The sequence below is a fragment of the Hakea prostrata genome, chromosome 9, assembly GCF_041222555.1.
Source record: "Hakea prostrata isolate BN-2017 chromosome 9, UWA_Hpros_2, whole genome shotgun sequence".
NCBI lineage: Eukaryota > Viridiplantae > Streptophyta > Magnoliopsida > Proteales > Proteaceae > Hakea > Hakea prostrata.
The window spans coordinates 7,150,576-7,162,237 of NC_142608.1; the positions used below are offsets into that span (position 1 = coordinate 7,150,576).

The following is an 11,662-nucleotide window of genomic DNA, read 5'->3' on the forward strand; positions in this document are numbered from 1 at the left end:
GTTCATCCTAAGCTTTTTGAACCCATGGTTGTTAGTAAATTTTGGTGAAAGTGATGTCACTAGTAAGGTATTTGATCATCGGGCATTAAAATGATTTTTTTCTTGGATTTTAATCCACAAACTTAAACAACTAATTCAATCCAATCCATCAACTTAAGCAAGTTATTCCTTCCAAGTTGCACTAACAATTTTTTTGATTTTGTGTGTGAGCACTGCTAAAAGGGGAAAAAAAATTGCATTTTAGACAATGATAAGCCAGAGAGATTGCCTCCTCCAACCAGACATATGTTACACCATTCCTAAAAGGGACAAAGAAACAACCCAAATAATGAGAACCACCCACAAACAGAGACTATACTTAAAAAATTCTCATTCTCCTCTCTCTTATCTCCATTTGTATCTGAGCATAGTTGACTCCATTGAATGGAATTAGTATTTAAAAAATTATCTCAATCTGAACGAAAACTACAATAAACCGGAAAGCCTCAATTACCAGTCAAATAAAAAGTTGTGAATGGCGACGTCATTTACATTGAATTCTTCATCAATACATTTAGTACTTATCATCCCTTCCCACTCAATTCTCGAGATATGTCCAGTTTTAACGACCAGGAGGGTGAAACAGAGGGCACTGTTTCATCTTGACAAGAATTCAAAATGGGACTGAATGGGGTTGCACTGAAGTATGTGGAGGCAAATCAATTTTAAAACTAGGTACAAGTTCAAAGTATACCTATAGAGATGTCATTCACATATATACTTCAATACTCATTAATGCACATGATGTAATTATTATTTGACAGCTTCCAATGTTTGTTGCTGTACAAGACACTTGCTATTCATCATCAGGCTCAATTATAAGTACTTTGGCTCTTCAGGTTTTTGTAAATGGAACCTCAACTCCATTGATCTTCTGAGTTCCCATCCTCGAGCTGTTGCTGGCAAACATCGAAACAATGATTGCAACCCCTAGGTTTTGTATCTTTGTAGTGTTCCTTCTCTTGTACTGATGCCAAGCCGTCTGTATGAAGCAAGCAGCCCATGTCCTCCAATGGTGAGAGTAGAATCGGAAAGTATGTTGTAGCTTCTTGCTTTTGAAGTACCACCTAAACTGGTTTACTACAAACTTGAGATCTTCTGCTTTCAAGGCAAATGCTTCCACTTTTTTAAGGGCTTTGACAGTCCTTGTTGATGAAGGCAAGTTAAGAGTGGATCCATCGAGCAAAGCCCATTCAAGCAATTCCTCCCCACAGAAGTCACCTGGTCTCAAATGTCTCCCAATGAATGATCTCTGCCCTATCTTCACAACCCTCAAAACAGTTTATCAAGTTACCGTAACTCAGTACCTGTCAATCACAAATATCCGAGAAATGAAAACCATAATATCAGCTCTAAGACAGGAGAGAAATAAGCAAGAAGCCTACAGCAGTATACATTAGCAATGTAAATTTCAACATAACTAAAGATATCATAACATGAACAATCAAATAAAAAATACAGAAGCGCATGGAGATATCATGTCCAGAGACATTTCTCATGGCCCAGGAACATCGAACAGATGATCCTTTAAGAGTTTTTTCCTTTCCCCCTCTTCTTTTTTTTTTTTTTTTTTGGGGGGGGTGATTTGATGGGAATTGAATAAGATGATCCAATTTTTATGGCTGAATCACAAGATGATAATTAAAGCAAGACAAAAGTTTAAGGAGAGGGAGAATTACAAAGAAGAGAGAAAAGAGAATCACCTAAACACCTAAGTGCAGCAGGCTGCAGAGCGGGATCTTTCTGTTGGTCTGTCAACAAGAACCATGCCGGCAGGATTCTGGGCTGGCTGAGCTCGAGGCAATCTCTTTGCTGCTCACATCAATACAAAAGGCCATGTCATAAACAGTCACAATAGACTGAAAACATAAACTTCAATACTACAGATAAACCACCCATCTGGGGATGAGAGAAGCAAGCAAGTCAAAAGAGACACAGGAACTATCACCGTCCAACACTCAATCAGAAGCAGAAGAAAGTTATACCTATCAAAATGACTTAGGCAGGTCTGAACCATCATACAGTAACTAACATTGAAGTATCATAAGTCAAGAAAGCCAGGTTGGATAAAAATCTTAAATATACCCAGAAACAATGTATACTCTGAAGCCTGGACTGAAAATGTGTCTCAAACCTTCGATGCCACAGTTGCCATTGCTACTCATGTTATTACATAAATATCCTCTAAATTGCACAAAAAACTACATAACTTGTGCATTTACCTTCAAAACAAAACAGTTGAGTACAACTTTAACGGATGATCCCATAAATCCAAAAGTATTGCTCGAATTTTTAGTTTTCATGATGGGTTGCAGGGAATTGCATGATATTTGCTATCAAATTAAAGATAGTAACCCCAACAAATCCCCCCCCCAAAAAAAAAAAAAAAAAAACTAGATACCATCAACCTTGCATAAATTAATTCTACAGTAAAAAATTAAATGAAAGCAAGAATTCAGACCTTGTTTCTGAAGTTCTTGTACCCACTTTTTGGCTTTTTCGAATGATTCCTGATGTTTAAAAAGGGGAAAGTAAGGCACAAAATTAACAAAAATAGCCCTTCAAGAACCCAATCTACCATCTATGATCCCCTAGTTAAAACACCTAAACCAAATAAGAAAACAGAAATAGATTCAGACCGTGGTAGTAATATCATAGACAATTATGGCAGCTGCAGCTCCTCTGTAATACATGGGTGCCACGCAGAACCCTCTGCCCGCAGTGTCCAAACTCAAACCACTGTCGCACACACCGCAAGTGCTGCGAGAAGAACGCTGCTCCAAGCGATCCACACCAAATAGGTATTAATTAAGAAACCAAAACAGTAGAAGAATTGAAAACCCCTGAAAAATCCTAGAAACAAACAGCATAAAAAAGAGGAGCGACAACCCAGCACGATGGAAGAGAGGACCGAATGCGAGGACAAGAAGAAGAAGCACGACGCACGAAGAGAGGAGCGACAACCAGCACGATGGAAGAGAGGACCGAGACGAGCGCGAGGAAGAGAGGAACGACAACCCAGCGGATGGAAGAGAGGAGCAAGACAGCAGCGCAAGAAGAGAGGAACGACAACCAGCGCGAGGAAGAGAGAGCGAGAGAGCGAGAGAGAGGGGAGCGAGCAGCGAGGAAGAGAGAGCGAGAGAGCGAGAGAGAGCGCGAGCGAGCAAGCGAGGAAGAGAGAGCGAGAGAGCGAGAGAGAGCGCGAGCAGCGAGGAAGAGAGGAAAAACCTACCACCACAACCGCGAAGAGAAAAGAACACGAGATCCAACCCGTTATACGGGGTTCCAAAGGTAAGCGTTTGGAAACCACCTCAGGAGGGGTTCAAGGATCCTACATTTTAGTGTAAAATGTGGATTACCGAAGCTAGGTTGACCAAGTTGAACCAAACACAAACAGATTATGTTCCCGGAATTAGATCCGGGAAAGCAGAACCAAACGCCACCTTAAGTACTGATGAATCTCCCATATGTGGTGCAACTATATTAAATTCAAAAACCAAGAAGATGACCATTAATAAAGGATTGACTCAGCTAACAACAAGGGAGTAAATGAATAACTGAAATTCGCTTTGAATTCGCAGGTATCCGAATCCGTCCAATTATTAATAGGATGCGGTTATGGTATACCCCTTTCTTACTAAAATTATCTGATTAAGTTACTTATTTAGATTTATTATTCTTATTTTTATAATTTAGGCCTATAATATGTGACTATTTTTCTAGCTTTTCTACTAAAATAGCTACTAAAGTTGTTAAATTCTTAAATCTCAAACCTAGCCCTCACAAATAAAAAGATAAAGATGTAAATAGGTAGTTGAAAACTTGTATTCAATCTATATTTATGTCTATTTAGAAAAATCTACTTAAAAAAATAACTATCCGATTATCATTCGAATCCGACAGAATTTGTCCGAATATAATAGGATGCGAATATGGATATACCACTATCCGATCCAAATCCGGTCGTCGAAATAGGAACATGGGGATTCTTGAAATAGTTGTTTGATTGAAAAGTCATTTTTTATTTATAATAATACATTACTTTACTTTTACTGGTACTGGATTCCAGTAGAATTTTGAAATGAAGATATTATCATTTAACAATGCTTTGCAGAACAATCTAGGAAACCATTGATAGAGTTTGATTACCCGACTTAACCTTAATTAAATTAGAAATTAGTAGTACCTCTAAAGTCCACTTCTTCCCCATACTACGAGCCAAAGAGAAAATGTAAAGACTACCATTAAAGCAGCCCAAGCTAGGCTTACTATATCCATGTAAATTATGTCCCTTACCTCTATGAATATGAAAGAATTATTCGGTTATGTTTTATGATTAATATAATAATCCATTTTATAAAAAAAAATTCTATATACCGTCAGTTAAACCCCTAGCTAACAATGAATGAAATAGTCAGTTACAATATATATATGGGTAATTTTCATCTGACCCCCGAGGGGCGGCATAGCCGAAGTTCGCATAGGCCCCCAGGTCCAAAAAGATTAATTAAGGCAACCGAAACGGTTTAATAAATGGCAAAAATACCTGATCATTGGATATTTTATATTTTAATTAACACCAATAAATAAATAATAAACATCACGATTCCCTGATCGTTATAGGTGGAGTCCGAGCATCGCGCGCGGAAGATCGGAGTGAGCCACATTGGGTCAAACCACCGGTCCTCTGCGACTCCACAAAAAGAAAAGGAGGACGACTACTCTTCTTCGCACTACGCTGGTCTCCGCTCAACAGGGGTAACCGCCTTCAAAGTGTTACCTTTCTCCTGTTTCAAGCTTGGATCAATTGCTATTTTTCTTGGAAGTGGATGGTGTAGTGGCAATTCTCCAATGTGATTCAAGCTAATTACCGAAACAAAGGAACGCGTTAATCGACGACCAAGGGAACCTAGGAACGACGGTGGTTACAGATGACCAAGGAAACCCGCTCCGCCTTCAACCGATTCAATCCATCCAGAGTTGTTGCGGTGCAATTCAAAATATCAAGACGAAGCAAATTAGGGCAACCACTAGAAAGCGCCAGCACTCCTTGATCGGTGATTCCACAAGCATAGATACTAAGATATTTCAACGCCATGAAATTAGCAGCGATTAATCTCATCTCGGCATCATGAACTGTGTCGTTCTTCCACAGCGCTAACCTCTCCAGTTTTGGGCAATTCCGAGCCAGTATGTTCAAACTCACAGAAGTAATGTTCACACGCACTAGAACCAATTCCTCAAGTTTATGGCACCCTTTGGCAATAGCTATGATGCTCTCGTCCCTTATTTGATCAGAATTTCGGATGCCGAGTTTTCCTAGACGCTTACAGCGATTAGCGATGTACGCGAGTCCTGCATTCGTACAGTTCGCATTTGCAGTGAAGCGCAACGTCTCCAAATCCAAGAAATTAGATATGGAAACCAGAGCAGCATCGCTTATTCCGACATCCGTCAGTTGGATCTCGACCAAACCCGTCACTTGTTGTTTTACCATGGTTTCGAACACCTTATCCCAATTTCCGGAGCAGTTGTCGACCTTCAAAGTCGTAAGATTCTTAGAAGCGATAATCAAAGGTACAAAAAATTGCGAAGGTGTTTCACCGATGCAGATAGTCTTGAGAGAGGAAGCTGCCACGCCTGGACCTATAGACGACGACATGGTATTGGGCCTATTGGCAACAGCAAAGCCGTCGAGATTCAGGGCGGTGGGATGTTCGAGGAAAGAAGAATTATTGAGGATAGCGTTGATGCCCTCGGCACCAAAAACGCAACATTGGGCATCAAATTCTTTCAAACCCTTGCAATTCAAGGCAAAATCGGCTACCCCTGCATCGGTTAAAAGTCTGCAACAACGAAGCCTTAGTTTGGTTAGTTTGCGACAGCGAAGAGAGATGAGGACAAGATCATAGTCGTCGATCCTGACGAAATGGAATGCGAGTGAGGTAAGGGAATCGAATCGAGTCAAGAGAGAGCAAATGTCCGGGTGGACGAGAAGATCGGATTTGTGGCTTATGGTTTTAAAACTGAGGTGACGTCGGCTCTGACCCTCGATGCAGAACCAGCGATGGCACACGAGAGAGCAGTTCTTGCGGTCGATCAAGTCCAGAAACTCGAACACATTGGCCAGGCACTCGTCGGGAAAGTCGTCGATGTTTGTCCGCCATCCACAACACTCGGCCGCCGAGTACAGAGGTAAATAAGGGGTAATCCTTTTCTTCATGCTGCTTCTCCTGTTTCTGATTTGTCAAAATCCTCCTCTCTCTCTCTCTCTTATATCTTATTTATAACGACCGAAAGAAAATTTTACATAAATTCTCTCTCTCTCTCTCACCTTTTTTCGTGCTCCGCGAGTAAGAGAAATAGGATTACATCAACAAATTGAGTTTGAAAGAATTTCAGTCTCTATGTAATCCTAAATCCTTAGCTTTGGAGTTTGAAAGAATTTCAATTTCTAAATTGGCTTCTTACTGGAAAAAAACAATTTGAGTTTGAGAGAATTTAAAATTCAAATTGATAATAAGTCATTTGAAATTTAAAATTCAAAACTCAGTCGAAAATAATGTTTATCGTTAGTAATTTTTATAACAAGCAAAACAAAATTCACGATGAATTCTTCTTTTAATAGATTATCCTCTGTTATTTGTTATTTTGTTAAAATTTTAATTCATACATTTTCTTAGAACATATAAAGGGGATTTTTGTTTGCGCCCTGTGCAGGCGTGAAATCGTGACACGGCTTAAATAATCCAATGGTTAGAATAATAGATACTTTAATAATTTGACATGCTAAACTTTCAAACTATTTTAAATTACAGAAACTCACCTCCAAATAAATTAAATTTACAACAAAGGGGCTTCTTTCACAAATTTTGGGGAAAAACTAGATCCACCGAAGTGGCGAAGCCAATCTTGTCCTCTATTACTTTCTTATCTCTAATGAATAGAGGCATCTTCATCTTAGTTGCAAATTCATCATAAACTTATCCCTGGATTTCACAATCTCACTGGTTTCTTACCGTCGTAGTATTCCGAAAACCTATTTCCAGGAGGTTTTGTAAAGTTGGTTGCATTGGTTCCTACAAGGAAATATAGAAGTTATATAATTAATTTCCTCCATATCTAAGATCGATATGAACAACTATGGACCTCATTAATTGAAAGAACAACCTCACAATCTTCTACCGAAGTTGACTCTCAAATGTAAAATTATTTATTTTTTGCAGATGCAACCAATTGTCTCCATCTGCTACTCCAATTGCCCTTTAGAATCAGAGCAAGCGAATGCCACCAAGTCTTGATGGTTTTACAAATACTGATGATTGGAAAGAATAGGACAAGAAAGTTACTTAAACACACAAAACAGATTTCAAATTTACCAAAATGAGCATGGACTTACTCAAGAGAACATTAAATTTTAGAAAGAACAGATAAACAACTCAAATAGAGAGTTTCGTTGTTTAAACATTTTAGTGAACAACAGGGACTACCCACCGACAAAAAACTAAAGCAGAAATAGGGTGAGGATTGGGGTTTGCTTGCCAACTTTACCAAACCTCATCGAATTAGGTTTTTGGAGAAATTGCAACAACAATAATTTAGAACCGGTGAGACTATAAAATGCAGGGATAGGTTTCGCTCGATGAATCTGCAACTAAGACGAAGAAGATGGCTCTATTCATTAGGGATAAGAAAGGAATAGAGGACAATATTAGGTTTTGGTGGATCTAGGTTTTTCCCAAAATTTGTGAAAGAAGCCTTTTTGTTGTAAATTTAATTTATTTGGAGGTGAGTTTCTGTAATTTAAAATAGTTTGAAAGCTTAGCCTATCGAATTATTAAAATATCTATTATTTCAACCATCAGATTATTTAAGCAACACTTGTCATGATACTACGCCTGCGCGGACGATATCCGCGCAGGCGCGAACAAAAATCCCTATAAAGGTGGTGCATTTGGTGCACTCTTCCAGGAAGCCTCAAGGTAAATTTGTAGGTCATATAGAAGAGATAAACAAACTTTTGATAGATAGGATATTCTCTTAGTTTTGATGTACAGTGACTCGATGGCGAGAGTTTATATTTAGGGAAAAATTGTCTTGCCAACCTGTCTGGATCCTCCTTCCGGCTTAGAGAGGATCTTCAGGTGGATAAGTTTCTCATTCCTATTAGTAAGTTTATTTTTGAGTCTCTTGACCCTCTTTGTACCGAAAAAAAAAAAAGCGAAAGGGAATGTGTCTTTGAGATTTGAACCCACAACCTCTCACGAAGACCAAAACTTGCTTAGACCACTTGACCCATTCTAATAGTAATACTTTTTTGTTAATTTAAAATGTACCCCAGATGTTGTCTAGCTAAATTAAAAGTGTAGTTTTCTAATGCTCTGGTTGTGATGGTGGGTGAATTTTGGGTTAAGGTTTAGATTTCTTGCTTTTTGACTCCATTGGGTTATTTGGACTTTATTAGATGATTTTGGTTATTTTCACGGATGGATTATTGAGATGGCATGGTAGAAAAGGAAACTAGCAAGGTTCTCCAGCAGTAGCTCTAGCAGAGGTCTCTTAGGTAGTTTTATTGATTATTGATATCACATGAGTCTTTTTTCTTTTTGGTACTGATAAGGATAAAATAACACAAAACTGGATTCAACCATGATCGGGTCATTGACTCCGGTCGGGATTGGTTTGGAGGTTGAACCAATAGGTAGCGTAAGGGTGAAGGAATCGGACGGTTATGGAAAGAGACGTGTTCGTCAAATTTGGGATAGGCAATCGTGCCTTCCATGGAAACTATAATTGACTAAGGTGAAAGGGGAAAACCCTACAATAGGACGACAACGAAGGAGAACTATGAATGAATCTAACGGTCGAGAATAAGAGGGATAAAATAACAACAAACCGGGTTCAACCGCGATCGGGTAATTGACTCCGGTTGGGATTGGTTCGGAGGTTGAACCAAAAGGTAGCGTAAGGGTGAAGGAACTTGACAATTATGGAAAGAGATGTGTTCCCGTCAAATTCGGGATAGGTGATTGTGCCTTACATGGAAACTATAAATGACTTAGATGAAAGGGGAAAACCCTACGATAGGACGGCAACAAAGGAGAACTTTGAATGAATTTAATGCTCGAAAATAACAGGGAAACCCTATATAAATTAAAGGGTCACTCAAAGTAGAGGTATCTGAATCGTTTCCCTCCATTATCATTTTCAACTAAGCTCTTCAACTAGCTAGAGCTCTGTGTTGGTTCACAGATTGACTTAAGAAGTGGCTTACCCGATTGCTAAGTAGGCCCATTTCTGACGATTGTTTTGCAAGAACCCAAGGGTGGAACAATTCTTGGACACATCAGGTACAAATATCATATGACTCTTTTTGTAACTAATATCATATGAATCTTCCAAAAGTGCAATCATGTTAAAATCACAAACCCTATAGTTGAAAACCAAAAACCAAAACAGTTTACTGACAACTGTCCAAGTATTGTTGCAGCTAAATATCATCAGAAACCACATTTGGGCTTAACCCATCTGTCTTTGCGATGAGTGTCGTTACAATGTCTAACAACGGCCCTAAAGGGAGGATTAGGATAATTTGGATGATAATTGACGACCATGGAGGGTTTTCGCACTCCCCTAGTTTCTAGGGTTCGCTCTTCACCACCGTCGCCGTTGGCAATGTCCCTCTTCTCCACTAATCTGGTGTACAAATCATGGCCCCGATGGAGGCATGCTCTCCTTCTCCCTCCAAGCATTTGGAAGACCCCATGCTTGTGAGGTTTCCCTTTGTTATTGGGGCCCATGCCCACTTATTCCAGCCGTATTAGTCATGAGAACCAAAAGAAAAAGAGAAAAAAAAAAAGTGTTTTTTACTTGGCACCCCCATAAGTTGCGAAGAAACTCCTGAATGCCCCCATTAGTGGACAATATTAACTGAGTGCCCTCTTTTTACAACTTGATATATTATCCATTGTCGTTTATTAAGTTTGCTCACCTTTTCTATTAACTTTGAAATTGAAATGACCATTTTGCCCATAGGGGTGTTATGACTAAATTACTCTCCATACCCAACCCTTAGGTCTTCTTCCACCCATCCTCTACGTACACCTTGTCTACTGGAGAACACCTACTAATGCTGGCTCCCTACTAGAAGCCACCGTCCCATTCAAAAACTCTCTCTAGTTCTTGTAGATGTGGGCAATTTCGAGTAAAGGGGATCATCTGGCCATTAATTCATTGAAAGTGCTGCCAAACATTTCTATAAAGCGGAGAAAATCCTTCTTAAATTCTCTTATCTTTGTTCTTCCATTATAATTCGAACCTTAGTTGCAGAGAGCATAGAGAATCTTAGTCAGTTTCTCTGCAATCTCAATCTTTGCTTACTCTAAAATTTAGATTTTTGGGTGATTTCTATATCTGGCAATCATTTAGAGTGTGCACTTGAAGATTTTATTTTGGTCCAAACCCTTGCCTTGTATGTTTCAATTCAGCCAAGCTCATTAATTTTAGACAAAAGGAAACAACAGATCTCCAAATAATGGGATCAAGTTTAGTTGTTGTTGATACAAAATCTGTTGGCTCCGATTCAGCCAAGAAGCATTTGGAACCAAGGATCTGTCAACAAAGGAACATATGAGGCCCCTGTGGATAGAAGCTGCCTCCGATGGTAAAGTTAGATTATGGATAACACAGTTCCTCTCAAGGAGTAAATGCCCAAAGAGATTAAGTTCTCATGGGTAAGTGTAGGAGTTAATTCAGTTTGAACATGGATTAGTTTGGCTTACTAGAAGAAGGTATATGTAACCATTCTTATACCAGAAGAAGATACCATGGAGAAGATGGATGACAACCATTGGATGGGTTGATCCAATTCCCAAGAGGAAAACCAAAGCAGAGATTAGGCTTGTGCGTGAAGCAACTAGTTTGAGGCACTCTTTAGGAGGTCTGCAGATATCCTTGTCAAAAGCTTACTTCAGGTGTGACATGTCTCGTTTTGAACTCTCGACAAGCTGATGGAAAGCAATACCTAGAGAGATTTTGGCGTGTTGGCATATCCTTTGATAAGTGTAGACCATTAAATGCATAGACACGGTGCATTAAATCTTGAATGTAATGCTCTAGCAAGCATATATTTGTATAAGGATAGCTTCGTATCCGATTGAGATCTTGTCGACCAATGAAAGTCGAGGAGTCCGTCTAGTGGCGTCTTCCAAAATAAACTGCCGCCACGTGGCTGGGCTAGTAACCATTCTCCGAGGAGTGCCAAACGGATAGTCAGAAGACTACTCGCTGAAGAGTGCCTATGCGTGGCAATTTACTAAGTCGAACCCAGTTGACTCTAGTTCAGGTGGTTCATACTAGTTCTAAAGTCTCAAAAACAATTTGGCATAACAATTGTATAGGCGTACTCTGCAGTCCAAACCTTCTTCTCTGTTTTGCCTTCTTTATTTTATCTTTTTTTATTTTTTATTTTTTTATGAGATGGGGAAATTGCAAAGGAATTTCTCTTTCTTCAGTAGTCGTATAACCTTTGTATGCTTAGTTGCGATAAGGAAAAACACATTGAGAATTGGATCTAGATAAATTTTTGGGTGACTTCTATATCTAGTGTGAATAAGTGAACAGA

The 11,662-nt window shown here is 39.2% G+C and overlaps 1 long non-coding RNA gene and 1 pseudogene across 1 annotated transcript; both read right to left on the reverse strand.

Moving 5' to 3' along the window:
• Positions 1–515: 515 nt before the first annotated feature.
• LOC149004379 (uncharacterized) lies at positions 516–2,743 on the reverse strand. Its single transcript, XR_016175590.1, has 4 exons — positions 2,679–2,743; positions 2,501–2,549; positions 1,743–1,851; positions 516–1,346 (listed from the first exon to the last, which is right to left on the reverse strand). It is a non-coding gene; the product is annotated as an uncharacterized LOC149004379 (long non-coding RNA).
• A 2,205-nt stretch (positions 2,744–4,948) lies between these two features.
• On the reverse strand, positions 4,949–5,701 carry LOC149004380 (putative F-box/LRR-repeat protein 8 pseudogene; annotated as a pseudogene).
• Between the last annotated feature and the right edge of the window lie 5,961 nt (positions 5,702–11,662).